The sequence below is a fragment of the Triturus cristatus genome, chromosome 2_1, assembly GCF_964204655.1.
Source record: "Triturus cristatus chromosome 2_1, aTriCri1.1, whole genome shotgun sequence".
NCBI classification, from domain to species: Eukaryota; Metazoa; Chordata; class Amphibia; order Caudata; family Salamandridae; genus Triturus; species Triturus cristatus.
Genome location: NC_140581.1, coordinates 1042906515 through 1042921098, shown reverse-complemented (window position 1 = coordinate 1042921098; position 14584 = coordinate 1042906515). Strand labels below are relative to the sequence as shown.

Genomic DNA, 14584 nt, shown 5'->3' with positions numbered 1-14584 from the left:
CCGCACTTGATTGTGGTTGGCCTGAACTTATGACTTTTGCCCCGGTTTAGCGCAAACAGATAACCGCAAATGGCTCTTTCTGCTTCTTGGGGCTATTTCCACTAAAAACGTTACAGCTCAATATCTCTGGTTCTACGGATTGAAAATTGCTGTTATGGTATCATTGTATTGATTGCAATTTTGTTCACTTCATTAGTGTGTTCGTGTGCTCCATAAATACTTTACACGTTGCGTCAAAGTTAAACCTAAGTGCTTTTATACCCAGGTACCAGAGGATGGAGCACCGGCTAATTTAGTGTTTTTTTGTGGTTCACCATCACCAGAATTGTGGTTGTTGCCTGAATAGGGCTTCCATCCCTCTCAACCAATAACCCAATTTCTTACATCGTGTGACACAGCAGGGTGGCAAACAGCATTAGCAATTTTAAAATGCAGGTCTACATTAGCTATGGCCAGTCTAAATGTGAATAAAACATAGTTAACATAATTTGTGTACTTATGTGTTAATGTTATTTTAATACAAAAACATTTGGGTACAGATGACTTATGTTTATTTGACAGCTTTATTAATCAAAAACCATACTTTAGAGATATTTTAAATTTGTATTGTGTTGTTATCAAACAAACCTTGATGTAACTGTGGACCTCGTAGGTAGCAACTCATCTGTTTCTCTCACTAGCATTGTAGGATGACAAGAGATTGAGAGGCTAAGCTTTCCATGTATTTTGACAAAGGAAAAATGTGTCCACCATTTAAAAGTTTACTATGCTGCCAGTACTTGATCCACTGCCTGCTATACTGTTTTACAGGCCATCTGTAGCACACAGCATGTCCTCTGAGCAGATTATGGGGCATATTTACAATAAACTGGTGGCGTATGGTGAAACTGCAAAATTTGTATCACCTGTTTAAGACAAGGTACTTCCTGGTCTTATTTGTGGCGCTACCCCATACCTTGTAAATATGGGGCAGTGTCAAAAAGCAATGGGTGTTGCGAGGAACACCCACTGCAAACACCTATTGCCCGCCCCTTTCATGCTATGCGCTGCATGAATATGGGCATTATTTACAAGGCTGCGTTAAGCAACAAAAAGTGGCTTAACCCCCCTTGTAAATAAGGCAAAGGACTTAACGCCAACAAAACGTCGCAAAAAGTGAGTTCTGGTGGCGTTAACTCCTTGTAAATATGGCCCTCAGTCTTTTCTCTTGACTACCGTCAGTGCCAGGCATCCGTTAGCAGACGTATAATCGAGAGACTTATCTGCAATATTTGTGTAAGCCTAGTATGTTTTATTTAATAGACAATATTCAAATAGAGTGCTTTTAACACTTCATGACTTCTGAAAGAGATGTAAAATGCTTCAGTGATCAGGCAACATCTGGCACGTGTGTCACCAATAGGACAAGTAACCTTACCCATGATTACAGTATTGTGAACCTGCACTTGTAACTGCAGACCTGGCACACCTCTCTTATTTGGGATTCAGCGTACAGATTAAAAAGATACTGGTGGCAGGGCCATAAGTAGGGCAGGTCTCTCTGGGTCTCAGACCCAAAAGTAATTAAAAACAGACATTAAAAAGGGTGCCTTTCGGGTCCTGTATTTATGTCCTTAACTTCACAGACAAAAACACTGACTGAATTGTGAACAATGAATGTATATAATGTTAAGGTAATTCCTGTCCTCGATTTAGTTCCTTTGGGCCACATGCATCAAAGTAAGGAATTGCGATTCCTAAATAGCGATTTTTAAGAAATCGCTATTTAGGAATCGCAATTACTTATGTATGTAGGAATCAAAAAATAAATTGTGATTCCTACATATTCCTTAATAGCGACTCGCAAATCGCTACTAAGGAATGCCTTCCCATTCATTCCTATGGGCCATGAAGCCTGTAGGAATGAATGGGAAGTCATTCGCTATTTGCGAGTACCAAATAGGCACTCGCAAATTGCAAATACAATTTGAAGGGTGCTAGGGGGCCATTGAAGGCCACCCTGATGCACCCCCAAATTTGGCATGTGTGCACATGTGGCGCACACATATGCCCTAAGGGCATATGTGTGCGCCACATGGCACTTTGAAAAATGCACTTTGGTGCATTTTTCAAAGTTTTTGAAAATTACCATTAACTTGCAGTTGATGGTAATTAGCGACTTGATGCATCTCAAATAGGGAATCGCAATTTGCGATTCCCTAAAGGCATTCGCAATTTAGGTAATCGCAAAATGTGTGATTACCTATTTTTTTTGCGAATGGGTTTTGGGTTGATGCATCCCAATTGCCTAAATACCGGTCGCAAAGGGGCCGATTCTGTGAATAGGCCCGTGTGCGACCGGTATTAAGGTTTAATGCATGTGCCCCTTTGTTCCTATCAGTGTTAGGTATTTCCTTGATATTGTGTTTCTGTATTCCTTTTCATGTAGTTTCCTACTTCTACTCTTACATAGTGAATATTTTGAACTGAGTTCTGCAACTAGCTCCCTCCAGTATGCCTGTATCTGTGGACAAGACCAAATAATATGTGTAAAGATACCCATGTCCTCTCCACATCGTAGATAAATGGTGGTTTGTGCCCTCCCCATTGAGAACAATCGAGATCTAGTATAATATACTCTATGAAAGAACTTAAGCTTTATGAGCCTCAAGCTTACTTTTATTGCCACCTCCCGAGGGTACATCAGTGCTGCTTCCCAGTCTGCTTCCAGTCAGTGCCAGGTCTGTTTTACACTTATTTCTTAGTGAATGGAACAAAGTTGAGGAGGGTTCAATATATTAATGAAATGGCTTTTGAGGGCATTTCATCGCAGAGCATCCTACCTCCTAGGGGGCTGTTGTTCTCCCTCATGTCCCAAGATATTTGCTCTGCTTGCATGGCCTGGTGAAGTTGGCTGTATCAGAAGATTTGTGTGTCATGCAGGTCATACTCTGCCTGTAGGTCCCGGAAGAATTAATACCCCCCCTTCCCGCCCTGGTCACCGAGCATCAAGATTTCAATCAAGTCTCAAAGAGTCTTCCTTGACATTCCTCAGAACTCTTTTAGTGTACCCCAATCCACAGCGGGGTCATCAAGGACAGTTTGTCTCTCCAACCAACAACAGCTTTGTCCCAGGCCTCCATGGGACTTTTGTGGGGCCAAGCAAGAGTGAACAGAATCATATATGTAGTGTACATGGGACGTATCCTCCATGACTGATCTCTCCAGTTGGGTAGCCTGGTCAGACTGGGGTGCGAACCACCACTCATTAACTGCCTGGAGTTGGGAGGCCCAGTAGTATGCCCTAAAGTCTGGAAGTGAGATGCACCCATTATACATATTTTTCTGCATGGTTCGAAGGGCAATAAGCTGGGGTCTGAAGCATGCAGTTTACTTTATTAGAAAATTCTTGGGGTATCGGGCATAGGATGTTTTGTAGAACATACATGAATTTGGGCAGGGTAATCCTCTTAAAAAGGGCCACTCTCCCCATGATTGACAGAGGCAATTGCCTCCAAAGGCCAACATTCTGCAGAAATGATTGATAGACCGCTTCCTTGTTCTGTTTGAAAAACTGCTGTTTAGAAGGCCTTATTTCTAACCCCAGGTGGTGGAAACGCTCTCTGGTTGTTACCATTTGTGGTGGGATCAGTATCTCAGGGGGCCACGTGCTCTTTTGGTATAGTACCCATTTGTCCCAGCTGATGTTGTGTGCTATGTACTTTTCTAAATTTCAAAACACCTAAAGGACCACCTGGATGAAAACAACCAGATCAGATAGGTATAATAATATGTTGCCCGCGTACAGAGAAACCTTCTCTGCTTCTTCTGTGTCTTCCGGGAAGCTGATCAAATCACCTCTAATCGCCAGTCAACAGATCAGAGGCTCCAGACACACATTCCTGGCATGTTAGTCTCTCTGGTCCAAACTCTGCCTTGATGGTGCCATTCTCCTTGACCCCTGCCACCGAATTGTGGTATAAGAGTTGTACCCAGTGACAGAAATTCAGGCCAATTTCCATCTTTACCAAGACCTGATGGAGATAATACCACTTTATCGAATCGAACAACTTCTCTGTGTCCAGGGATACAATCACCAGTGGCAGTTCTTGTCCCGTTGATAGTCAGGCCAACAGTGGAGACAGCAGAGATTCTATAGCATGGCCCTTTGAGGTATAAACCCCAGCTGATCCTGGTAAACTATCTTTGGGATAACTTTTGATAGGCGGGTCGCTAGTGCATTAGCCAGGATTTTTACCTGTGTGTTCAGAAGGGAGACCAGCCTATAGGAAGAGCAACTGGTACAAGGATTCCCAGTTATTGGGCAGCAATATTATTGTTGCTGTAAGTAGGTCTGGGGAGAGTTTCCCTATCTTCAGGGCCTCTGTGAAAATAAAGAGAATGTGGGAAACCAATATCGACAAGTTTTTATTATAGAATTCCACCTGGATGCTGTTGGGCTGTCACGTCTTTCCTGGCTGCATCAAACCCAGTGCCTATGTGAATTCTTCCTGGGAGAAGTCCTGGTCTACAGTTCTCATATTCTCCAATAAAAGCTGTGGGAGGGTCAGCTCCCCGGGAAAGTCTTGATCTCTACCTTGGAGGTCAAGGCCTGCTGCCATAGAGATCTTGGTAGTAATGTGTGAATCCCTCTGCTATGCCCTTATCAATCCAAGAACCATCTGGCATCTCCAACTCTCCCACCCATCTGGCCACTAATTCCGGTGTACTGAGCCATGACAGAAGCTGTCCCGCCTTGTCATCTAACTCATATAGTCTTTGTTGGGTAGCTAGGAACTGTTCTTCAGCCAAGTCATGAGTCATGGTGTGGTATTACCTCATTAGGGCCTCCAAGCGATTCAGCTGCGTCCTGTCCCCTGTCTTTGCATAGTTCGTCTTTGTGGCCTAAATGTGCCATTCTAGTGTTAGTAGGTCATGCTCTTGTTGTCACTTCTTGTGAGAAATGAGGTTTTCGGCTCTGCCTTGAAGTATCATTTTAAAAACCTCCCAGAGTATCACTGGGGAGATCACTGAGTCTTTGATCTCCCAGAAGTAAAGCTTGGAGTAAATAGTGAGGTCACTCACTCACTGTCTTGAAGGTCCCAGCTGTTCAGCCTCCAAGTAACTCCATGACACAGATCCACCTTGAGCACAAGTTTAAGTGAAGCATGGTCTGAAATGCCTCTGGGTAAGTAATCTACTGCTATATTATCTGGGCACTCTATCATTGGCAAGAATATGTATTGGGAGAATGATCTGTGAGCCCCAGAGAAGAATGCGTAGGACCTCTCCTCAGGATGCCTGGCCCTCCACATATCAGGGCGGCCCACTGTAAATGGAAACTGTGCCAATGGGGACGTGTTGTGCACAGGTGCCATGTGTGTGGACTACCTGCCCATTGGAGCATCCATTACAGTGTTGAAGTGCCTGCTCACTATGTGTAGATCAATAGCAGCTTCCAGTAGGACAGGGCTCAGAGCCTCAAACACCTGCCTAGGAGGCCGGAGGGTAGGGAGAGTAGACCCTAAGCACCAGTAATGTTTTCTGAGCTCTACTAACCAATCCTCTGGTGTACCCTACGTGGGTATATGCTGCCTCTGTTAAGTAAGGGACACTGGTATTTGGCCAGGTAGGCCTCTTGGAACAACAATACATCCACGTTTGTCTCTTGATGTACTGTATGACCAACCCATTTTTAATTTTATTCAAGATCCCATTGAATTTCCACTATAGGATTGTAAGATGGGCTGTGTTATTCATCAATAGAGGGGTTATGGAATCATTGACTTCCATGATATTTCCATCCACTTCCCTCATGCAAGGTGTCACTAATGTTGTGGGTCATTTGTTGGACGGGTACCTGTCTTCCTTCCTCTGATTGGGGTGAGCGCCCCTGCATGGTGAATGCCTCTACTTTGGCCAGGGCCAGGACTCTCTTACCACCCCTTGTATCTTCTACTCTGATGGAGGTTTCAATAGTAGTTTGAAAACAACATCAACCACAGCAATGTGAACTTAAAAGAACAGCCCCATGTGCCAGGGTTTAAATGCAACCCGTGGACAAACCACCCCTCTCCATATTTCTACAGCGGAAGTATCTGTTGCTCCGTAGTACAACTTACCCCAACATAACATAAGAAAAAATACACTTGTGAAGAGAATACCCCACACCAGACTCATGTTTGCTCAACATATCTGTTCAGGGAATGTCTCCCTCATCATGTTAGTCTGTTTGGGTGATAGTTATGTTGTGGCTCCCCAATGACCAACCGCCTTGCCCCATCCCCCTCAAGGTTCTCTATGGTTGTGCTGATTGATGTGATCTCACCCCCCTGGTCCTGTGTTTGACAGGGGCTGGCACGGGGGCCGGGAGAAAGCCCCAATGCCAATTGAACATGGGTCCATCCGAGTGTCATCCTCCTCTCCTGATGGGGAAGAGTCCCAGTGCCTTTCTGTGAGGGGTATACTGTTTTGGGGGTGCCTCTTCCAGGGCCATTTTAGTTAGTTATGGCTTCTATGGCTTCTCTGTGGTCCATCTAATCTATAAGATGCTTCATTTTAAAATGTATGCAGCACTCCTTGTGCACAAGTGAGTCCTACTACTATGAGTGCATCGCGATCCTGCCCCACCCTGTGCCTGAATGTGCTTTCTTGTAACAATGAAATGTAGCATAGGCACTGAGGAGATAGGCTGAATTGGCATAGTGAAAAAGGTGAGCAAGGACCCAGTCATGATTGCCTTGCAAAAACCTGGGTCAAATTGTGCATCTGGTGACTTGGGACCGTGCAAGATTTACAAATTAGGAGATGAGCAATTTGCAATGAATCATATGTTGCTCCTTAGAGTGAGGAAAAACTGGCAAATTGTGCATTCCCTTAGTATAATTTATTTTTAAGAAGACAATGGTAAAGCACAGGAGTCCGTAGTGGAGACTGATATTGTAGATGTGACTGGTGCGATTTTGGGCCTAGTAAAGTTGTTCCAGACCCAGATCTCCCCGTACTGCTGCATCGCTCTTGCTCTTGTCTTCTCCATGCTTTTACCCTAGTTTTTTTTAACACCGTCTCCTTGTTTTTCCCTCATTCTCACTGCTTTTTCCTTGCTTTGTCCCTTGTATTTTGAATGCCTTCTTCTTGCTTTTCCCTCTTTCTCACTGCTTTCTTCTTGCTTTTTGTCCTGTTTTTGTGTCTCCTCCTTGCTATTCCCTCATTTTCACTCCTTTCTCCTTGCTTTTCCCACCATTTTTGTGTGCCTTCTCCTTGCTTTTCCCTTGTTCTCACTGCTCTCTCCTTGCTTTTTCCCTTGTTTTATGTGAGCCTTCTCCTTGCTTTTCCATTGTTCTCACTGCTTTCTCCTTGATATTTCCCTTGCTTTTGTGTGCTTTCTCCTTGGTTTTCCCTCATTCTCACTGCTGTTCTTAGCTTTTTACCCTATTTTTGTATGTGCTCTCTTTGCTTTTCCCTCCTTATCATTGTTTTCTCCTTGCTTTTTCCCTTGTTTTTTTGTTTACCTTCTTCTTGCTTTTTCCTCACTCTCACTGCTTTCGCCTTGCTTTTTCCCCAGTTTTTTAATGCCTTTACCTTGCTTAGCAGCAGCAATTAAGACCTACCATTCAGCCTCTTAATGGTTTGCTCCTCTGCTCCCAAAGATTTAATTTGGCAAACAAGAGGTTCGCACCTCTTGATTCCTGGACTGGTGTTCCTTTCCAGGTCTAGGTACTTTGCTCTGTCCTTCTTCAGTTTCCTGCAATAGAAAATAAAAGCAGATTCTTACTTTTTACACTGTAAAAGTAAGAGTCTGTTTTTTTTCTATTGCAGGTGACGCCGCCGTCGGACAGTAGTGGCATATTACAGCCATGTTTACCGTATTATTGCCTTATATACTGGACACTTAATGTCCTGTTAGAGACTTCAAATTTTATATACGTATTTCTGCATCCCGCAAGATTCTTCTAAAGTGGCCCCAACATTTATATTTGGGTGCTACTTGTACTTACCACTGATTTTAGGAAGTGTGCTACTATGTCACACTCCCAGCATCGGGTGATTATGGGTTGTTTTTGCCTTATAGATTGATTATATTGCCCAAACGAATGGTACAGAACTTCGTCTATGGTTACCGCGTAGTTTTTACACAAGGATGTGTGCTACAACAGTGTGACCTTTCTCAATGAACATACTGAACTGACGGTACACAGAAAACAACCTCTGTGGGGGTAAGACTATATGTTACTTTTATTTGCGCTTGGGAGGGTCTATGCACTACTGGAGGGCACTTTACCCCCCTCCTTAAAATGTTAGACTGTACTTTTTGCTATGGCGCATTGACGAGTGTTTATGACTCATTACAGAGTTACTATATCCATAGGTCGTGGCGAACGTCCTTCATTTTTCAAATTTCTTCATATTTCGGACGTCGCGGAGGGGGCACTACATACTACCTTCGTTCACATCGAGACTGCAAATATTGGTTAGTCCCCTTTAAGTAATGAAATCCTTATTGCATGGATCTAGATTACCGGAGGACCCACTTTGTACCTTTTTTCTTTCCATGTATTTTCGTTTCGTTCTGTCTAGGCACGGACTTGGGGTGCCGCGAAACTACATTAGAAGTGTGAACAATAACTCGGAATTTCGGACATGGGAAATTCTTAACTACATTGTTCATCCCCCCACTCAGGACCACTGATACAAGGTATACTGATGCCTCTTTACAGTTGATGAAGGCTCAATGATTAGGAAACTAATTGACATAATCTCTTATTAAGCCTAGAATGTTACATGATTTCCTTTCATACTTTTATTTTCAGAATACGAGTAGATTCTTCTTACTTGTCCTGTTCATTTCGAGGAATGTCCTGCCTTAGAATTGGCACCAGACCTGGTTAGAATACGGTGTGATACCACTTAATACTACTCGACTTAATTAGACAGAAGGTAACGCTATGAGATCTCTTACTTTTCATCTTAACTGACTTTATACAACCCAGCAAAATCGCACCCTGGGTTCCATTGGTTTCTTTCCTCTACTCATTCTTGGTTCATCTTACTCATCACGACGGGTGACATGGTGTTTTGGATCTATTTCTCCTGCTCTCTGGTTAAACCCTAGTATTAGGGTCTTTTGTGAACATTGCTGTAGCCGTGCATGTTTGCTCACATTACCACTCTTGGACAAATGGGCTTTGTTGCTGAGACTAATTTTGAGACTATGAATTGGTAATATTATAAGGAATGTTTATGTTTAAATGTTTTTTCGGGTTTACTCCAACAGCCTTGAAGAAGTTACATTAGTAACGAAACACGTGTCGGCTGTTCTGACAACACTACATTGGTGCACTGTACATATGTTTGTATTTACATGTGTTGCTTGAAGATAAATGGTACTATGCTTCTTGCTATTTTCTGCTAAAACATTGGTTATACACTGTTACATGCTGGGCTGTTCTGACAATACTACATTGGTGCACTGTACATATGTTTGTATTTACATGTGTTGCTTGAAGATAAATGGTACTATGCTTCTTGCTATTTTCTGCTAAAACATTGGTTATACATTGTTACATGCTGACTTTAAAACATGTATGTTGACTGTATTTGCTAATTAAAGTATGAATTCATTTTGACTGAACTGCATTGGTGCGGCATTGCTGATTTCCGGAACAATTGTGGGGAAAGTTGCAACTGCTAATTAAACTAGGCCAGACGGTTCGTCTTTCACTTTACTGTGTGATACATGATTTTGTTACTTGGAGTGCCGGGATAGTACCCTGTTGTAAAGAAGATAAGAAACCTGTTAGGCAGACTGACTCCGAGGGCTGGATAAAATGTTGTAGCAGGCCATAGTTGGCCCGTGGGCTGTAGTTTGAAGACCCCTGCTTTGAGCATCAAAAAAGTGTGTCTTTCCCTGGTAGATGATCTGTATTTTATTTGCATCTGGCTCAACTTCTGCTTCACCTCTATGAAGGTCCATCAATGCTGCTGTACCAGCGGTGTATAGTCTAGGAAAGGAACTGCAACAAATATCCTGGCTCTTTCAGTGTTAATAGATAAATATACAGCAAAGAAGAAACCGTTATATCAGTGTTTTGTTGACTTTAAATCAGCTTTTGATGGTGTGCAGAGCCAGCTACTTTGGGAAAAGTTAAAAGGCCAAGGAATACCATCATCTCTTTTGAAATCGATTCAACTACTCTATTCAGATACCTGGGTTAGAGTTTGAATAGCTGATGGTTCTTGTGTTTAAAGAAAAATCTTAACTACCATGGGTAGCAAGGGTGCGTTCTTGCTGCATTGCTTTTCAATCTATTTTTATCAGACCTAACGCAAGCCTTGGATTAAGTGAATGCACAGCCACCAAAATTAGCAAGTACCTGTACCTATATTTCACACCTATTATATGCAGATGACGTTATTCTATTAAGTCAAACTAAGGTGGGATTACAACGGCTGATAAATAGGATATCAAGTTATTCCCAAGCAAACGGCATGATTATAAGTGTCAACAAGACAAAAATTATGGAGGTCAACAAAAACCCAGGTATAAAGAATAACCATAAATGGTACCTCAAGAACCTGCAGCTAGAGCAGGTTGGATCGTATAAATATCTCGGAGTTCTTTTTGATGATAAAGGTTTGTTTAACCTACATAAGGCTGGTAAGCAAAGGAAAACTAAATCTCTACTGTCAGCTTTTAGAACTTTGCAGAAGTCCTTAGGGGGACTGAGTTACCTCCCATTTTTAAAAGTAATATCGACAAAATTATTACCATCACTAACATATGGTAGTGAAGCTTTGTGTTGGAATGACTCTCTAACTATCAATAATACTGTGACAAGAACCTTCAAATCACTTTTTCACCTTCCTCACAACGCATCGCCTGCTCAAATTAGATTAAAATTTGGGCTAACTAATCAGCTAATTGCAAGGAAAGGCCAATTTATAAAAGTGTGGAATAGAATAAAAACAGATAATGTCAATCAAATGTCAAATTTGCTGTGGCAGAAAATACAAACAAATCGTGAACCTCAGTTTTGGAAATACTTGGATGAATATTCAGTTCATGAGATTTGGGATATGCCTATAACCTCAGAATAATTATAAAAAATAATAAAAAAACTATTAATAAAATAAAAAAACAGTGATCGTTGTCTTTCCAAAAAGATCCCATGCATGGTCACTAATGAAGGGGTATACTTTACTGAAGGTTTAGTCATATTTAGAAACCCCTTGTTCTTTGAAGCTAAAAAACACTTTTTTAGAAGCACGTTTTGACCTCTTTCCAGGATCTAGTCATGTAATGCCACGGCTTCGAACAATAGAACCGAGTTCTTGCCGTTTATGTAAATTGAAAGAAGAGAATATTATCCATTTGCTTTACATAATCTCAAATTTGAAGGAAGAAAGAAAAACTGCGCTTAAGTGGCATTTTAACATATGCTGAATATGCACTTGTAGACAAACACTTATAAGATGTTTCCACCCAAATGACTTAGTTTAGAATTTGGCTTTTGCAAAAGTTTATATTAATGATAAGAAGGAAATTAGATCTCTCAGACTGATCAGAAAAGTTAATATAGGATATTAATGAATGATTTATCTGTATTATGAATAATGTATTATTAATTAATGTTTTTAAAATGATTTTGTCTCACCTAATAATGTGTATTTTTATCTTAAAGTTATATTTTGTATACTTTCTCTGTTTTAAAATATTGTAAGATTTTAAATAATCAAACAATAAATACTTTACTCTTACTCTTACTCTTACTCTTAGTCTAGTAAAGGCATCACCTTGTTAGACTCTATCAGCACAGTTTGTTGGTGAAGGGACTCTGCGAGTATAGCACCCCTGTCAACCTAGTTAAGAAGGCCTAGAATATTTGGCCTGCGGTGGACTCCTGGCAGTGGTCAAGTGGCCACAAATCTATGTTTTTTAAAAATGTTTTACTTCGATGTTTTAATGGCTACATTAACTGTAGTAAGACTTTATTGCATGATTAGTTAAAACCTTTGCAAGTGAAGACAATGCCACCAAGTCGCAATATACACATTTCATAGGTTCTTTAAAATACACCTTAAAACATTAAAAAAAGAACTCATTTTGTCATTAAAAGCCTCTATAGCACGTTGCTAACTAAGTGTAAAGTGCATACTCGTATAAAGGACATGGTGTTTGCATCATTACTCTGAAGGAAGAGAGGAGCGTAATTGTATGGAAAATGTGTACACACAAGTGAGCTCCTGCAGTGCTTATCCCACTTTGATGGTCTAAAATATGTCTGTAAGTCAGTAGGCCAAAAGACGGCGGTGTTAATGAAGGAGAAGGATCGATGGCGAGTGCCCTATGGTGGCCAAATTTTCTGTCAGTCTGTAACATTCACGTGTCAGCGCCTCTAACTTCCTGGCAAAACGGTCCATAAATCTGACCAGGGCACAGTTCAAGGTGATATTCGAAGGGTCAAAACAGGCCAGGACCGCTCCTCTGCAGGATCTTATGTCTTTAGCCATCCATCCCCTACGTAGCAGAGCCCTTCTATCCTCCAGAAGGGTAGGGCACAGGCACAATCTCTGTGTTATGTCCTCTTCATGTTGATTGCAGAACCGACACTTTTCCTGAGTATTACCCCTTTTCCACAAATCCATGTGCCCTTTCAATGATGAAGCAGGGAGAAAGGACCCCCTCCGGTACTCAGGAGCGAAACCTACAGGTGAAATCTTGTTCTGGGTTAGCACCACCAACCCCTATAGGACCTCCACTAGCTGGACATTATTCCACCGGGAGTGAACCTTAGCGTCCTCTGCACGTCTCTCCAATTGCAGCACCACTGATCTTAGTTTTATGAGGTCACCTTTGAGGGATCTCAGCTCATTTTCTGCTGAGGAGACCTGTGCTTCGTCCTCTGTCATGAGGCTGGATACCTTCCAGAGGTCATAGTGTAGGAGGGAGACCTCTGTGTCCAATCCATCAACCTCACTTCTAAATCGAAACTGGATTCCTTTATGGTCTGCAGTGTGGCTTTGGCTGAGTGTACATCTTGTCTGGACGGGCTGAGGGTGGCTATTTGGTGTATTTATCTGGAGTCCACTGTGAGGGCTTTGCCGTTCATCCTCTCACCATCTCTATGTCGTGCTGCGCTGTCCCGGGGTCCTTCGATACCTGTTACTGTGTTTTGGATTTAGGGGCTGGAAGCACTGCAGGTCTCAATGTGCCTCCCCCATATCTCGCAGTCGGCACAGGCATTGGGGCTACTGCCTTGTTTCGCTCCAGCAACCCAGTGCTATAGAAGGGAGAGTCCACATCATATTCCAGGTCTGATTGGAGCACACTCCATCCCCCTTGCCTTTCCAGGCCCCTGCCCTGCTCTGGGTCCCCCACAACAGAACCACAAAGGGTCCATCTAGGAGACCTGCTGGTCCCTCGGGCACCCCTGTTCTCCAGTCGGCCTGCCTCACCTCTGCAGCTCTTGAGGGGCATGTGCAGCCACCGGCACCTCCGGTCTCCAACCGTTCTCTTAATCCACCACTCCTCCTCCTTGCTGCTGGTTTCTCATTATGGACCAAGCCTTATGTCATCTGTGCACAGACTCCCCCTCACATTACCGGCCCCAACTCAGGCAGGTCCAGCCGGGCCAGGTTTTGCCGCACCAGGTCCTCGGTGTATTGTGCTCCGAAAATAGGCAGGGGTGCAGTGCCAGAAACCAGGGGCTTCCCATACAGCCGAAGAGGTCTGCGCAGCACATTCCTTCCTCCGCAATCGCCTCTTTTCCTCTAGCACTCCCATCTCAACCAACTGGTGTAAATCGTGGGTGCAGAACCCCCCCCTCCATCAGTTCTAGCCCTGAGGCTGCCACCCGATCTCGCTGCAAAATGTGCCTCGGCCGCCTCCACTCTGCCCCATAGCGGCAACCAAGGGTGTCGCTCACTGCCCCTCCCCTCCAATGGCAACCAGAGGGGCCCAGAGGGGGCAGTAGGGGCCCCCATAGCCCAAATCTGTCTCCACGGATGATGACGGATTTATTGAGTTACGGTAGGAGCTTACAGAAGTTCGACCGTCATCTCCGTCTGCTAGGCCATGCCCCCCTGATTTATCTTATAAAGCTAACAACCGTTAACAAAGCCAATAGTCCTGGATTATTTTATTTGTATGTCAGTTGTAGTGTTGTTCGTCTGGATGCAACAACAGAAAGCTCAGAGAAGCATCAAAATATCGGTCTGCTGGCACACTATGGGAATCACAGAAATGTATTTCTTTAAGCCATACCCTTAAATACAAAGGCCACGCCCATTTCAGAGACTCCCCCCACCCACCACGCATACCTTTTCCATCCCATTTAAAGCCCTGCCTGGGGTGTTGTTCCATGGAGCTTACTGAGTGGCAGAATTTATAATGTGCGTTGAGACATTGTTAGCAGAAGATTATAAGCTAACCGAGTGTTCCTTGGTTGTTTCAATTTAACCTTTGTGGAATTGTATAAATCACTAGGAAAAGAGCAGACGCTAAACATTTTCAATTAATTGTGTGCTGAGCAAGAAAAGTTAATGAAGATAAAATGAATCAAAACCTTCCAGAAAGATGCAATTAATTTCATAAACACGTGATACG

General features: G+C 42.9%; 1 protein-coding gene across 2 annotated transcripts in view; it reads right to left on the bottom strand.

Annotated features, from left to right (window-relative positions):
* The window catches only part of MMRN1 (multimerin 1), a 310831-nt gene that overhangs the window by 248563 nt on the left and 47684 nt on the right, over window positions 1-14584 (bottom strand). The window lies entirely within an intron of this gene.